Source organism: Haliotis asinina, chromosome 6 (genome assembly GCF_037392515.1).
Source record: "Haliotis asinina isolate JCU_RB_2024 chromosome 6, JCU_Hal_asi_v2, whole genome shotgun sequence".
Lineage (NCBI taxonomy): Eukaryota > Metazoa > Mollusca > Gastropoda > Lepetellida > Haliotidae > Haliotis > Haliotis asinina.
In genome coordinates this window covers 20,630,589-20,633,897 of record NC_090285.1, presented here as the reverse complement: position 1 = coordinate 20,633,897, position 3,309 = coordinate 20,630,589, and positions in this window count along the sequence as shown.

The window sequence follows — 3,309 nt, the reverse complement described above, 5'->3', positions numbered from 1 at the left end:
TACAAAAACGTATATGTAACTCTCTTAATGTACATTATATCTATCATACAGTTTGTACATTTTTTGCACAAATGTAAACCCTATAATTTGTACAAATGTACCTCTTATGTTGCAGTTTTGCAGCCTGAGTGAAATTAAAAGTTCAGTTCAGTATTTGTGTAAACCATTTCAGAAAATGAGCTTTCGGTTTGTGCTTTGGATGGAATGTAACCTTAGCCATGTAACTTGTAGTCTCAACTTTAAGATGTACATTTCAATGAAAAGAGTTCTTATTAATGTTTGAAAAGTTTTCAACTGCAGTTTAAATGACAGTGTGTTAGTGGTAGTGTTTCCGGATACACTCGTGGAGTCGGGCAAACAAACGAAAGAATGCACCTTACTATTAAAGCAAATTGATAACAAGCGATGATAAGCGTGCACCGTGCTCTTTCACGATGGAGATGAGCGACAAATATGACGCCATTTTGTCGCAGGTTGACTGCACACATTATATGATGAATAACAGAGACTTCAGTTTGAGAACAAGCTGCAACTAAGTTTAACGAACCAGTGAATGACCAGGATTTACTGGAACCTCAAGCAACCCGGAATCCAAGTAACACGAGAAACAAAATACCCGGTGGTACGTCAATGTGTACGATTCGTGGGCTTGTGCTAGAAACACGCATAATGAAAAGCGGAACGAAGATGAGTGAAATGTCTGCACTGGTTCCTCCCCTGACCAAACATACAACAACCGAATAGACGTTTTGGATGTGTCGTTTCATTTCGAGATTAATCATCAGGATGGCATTCCAATACCCTGCTCTCACTGTCAAGTCTGTAGCTATTGGTATTTGGCGCTTTTTGATGGATGCGTACAGGAGATTTGATCTTAATTTAATAGAATGAAAAAATGGTGAAAATCGCAGAGCCACACTGTATGCCCGGATGAAAGAGTTAAATTCTAATGGGAATGGAACTGTTGTCAAACGTTCAGAACCTGTTTCTGTTGCCCATGAACAGCTTCTGTGGGATTCCTTCACTTTCAACACAGAATCGTTGCAAGGATTGTTACTTTATTAAAAACATTATTTACTTTTATAACCGTGAAATATTTGGGTTGCGTGCCGAAGATGAACATTCTAACCTGCAAGTAAACCAATTCGGCAATGATGATACTGGCCAGTATGTTGAGTTCCCTGGTCGGACGAGCAAGAACAACCTTGGAGGTATAAAACACGGACGCAAAGTACCATTTAGATAATATGTATTCTTTCAATTGGTAATTATATTACCATGATCCCGAAACTGTTCATTTTGTAATGTTACGTTGAAAATTGACATTATATCAGTTTGCCGATAATATGGTACAACTAAAAAGATTACGAAAACGAAACAGTAAATTCCGAATTGAAGTAAGAGGACTAGTATCTTATTACGCCACCAGTTAAAATGAATTCAATGACATTCGCTCATGTAACCAAGATATTTCACGTACTTGAATTTTAACTCAAGTACGGGATATTATCTAGGTAGAATTGGCAAATATTAAATATTAATTTTTTGATTAAATTGTGATGTCTTTCTTTATTCTATGCGAGTTTGACAGTACTCTCAAAATGAAAACCCATGCACGGTGCTATGTAAAACCTCTTCAACTGTGCCTTGCTCACGTACCTGCAGATGACCTTTACAGGGCACGGAATCGCAAAATATTCTGCCCTGCACGTTGGCATACACACATTTAAACGATTGTTCAAGAATAAGCAGGGATACTCGTGAACGTCACGGGACATTCAGGAAAGGTACGTGAATATGAATTTGTAATATTGTTCGACATTATTATATTTGAATATAAAATGTTTTTGATTACTGGTAAAATGGCTCCCAAATATTGCAATTATCGATATCGTTACAATACTACACGTCTCTTCGGGAATAACGTCCATGAACAATTGGTCAGGGAACGAAAAGGCCACGGAATCTTTAAAGAGTTGGTAAAGAATATTATCACCCCCTGTTGCTTTGTCGTACGCTTGCCCTAAAGCAATGTGCAATTAGTGTAAGGAGACATTTAGAGTTATAGAATTGAGTTTGATACGTACGTCTGCCACGATTGGTGTTTAGATTGTTTGAATATGAAATGTTAAATGTGTTTAAGTTGTGGACTGTGGGGTAATTTCAGAATGTTTTGCTTGTCATCAGTCTAGCTTTTCTAGTTCGTTTACAGTCGTCAGTATATCATGGTTTTCCTATATGTGGATTTGTAGATGAAATACTAAACTTAAATGAAAAAAATGATTTTCGAAGTTCCGATGTGCAACATTCAATGCCACACAATAAACATAAATCCAATACAGCTAAATCCTATAAACTATGTTGAAAAAGCGCCAATAAATACCTAATGAATTCATAAAATGAAGCATATAGAAACGGTGCGCTACCTATGAGTCAAAAAGAATGTCTAATAACATGTATCCCCAAGAGTGATAAATCTAATTAAATCTATTTGAAAAAATTCAGACCCATTTCATTGTTAACCATATCATATAGACTAGAATTAGTCGTGATATCAGCACTACCTACAATCAAATGTAACATTTACAAATGATTTCCTAAAAAATGACAATACATTACTTTGTTATAAGAATTCGTAGAACTGAATGGGGGCTAAAACAACTATCCTTGGATATACAGGGTTATTATCTTCGTCAAAATCATATTCAAAACAGAGTTCATTGAAAATTTATATTCAGATACATTTACCTTTTCTCCTCCTAATTTGCAAAAACTGCTCAAAACTAAGAAAGAATGTAGCACATTTGACAACAGGCTCCGTCACAAGGAAGCTATAAGCCGAAACCAAAAGAATTGAGCATAGATATCACACTTAATCTATGGTAAACATGTAATTTTATACCTTTTCGAGCATCCTTTCGTGCTAGGCACAGATTTCTTCAGTACCGTATTCTCCATAGGATCCTCACAACCAATAAAAATATGTATAAATACTAACTAACAGAATCACCAATTTATACATTTATGTGACGTTGAACTATGAATCAATCATTTATTTATTACATGAATGCAAACATGTAAAAAAGCTGAACAAAGATGTACTAAATTGGACTTGATTGAAAATGAAACAGATACCCATTTGAAATTAAACGCAGAAACCATTATTCTCGGATTCAAAACATACATACATACATACATACATACATACATACATACATACATACATACATACATACATACATACATACATACATACATACATACATACATACATACATACATACATACATACATGGGAAAGTAAATAGA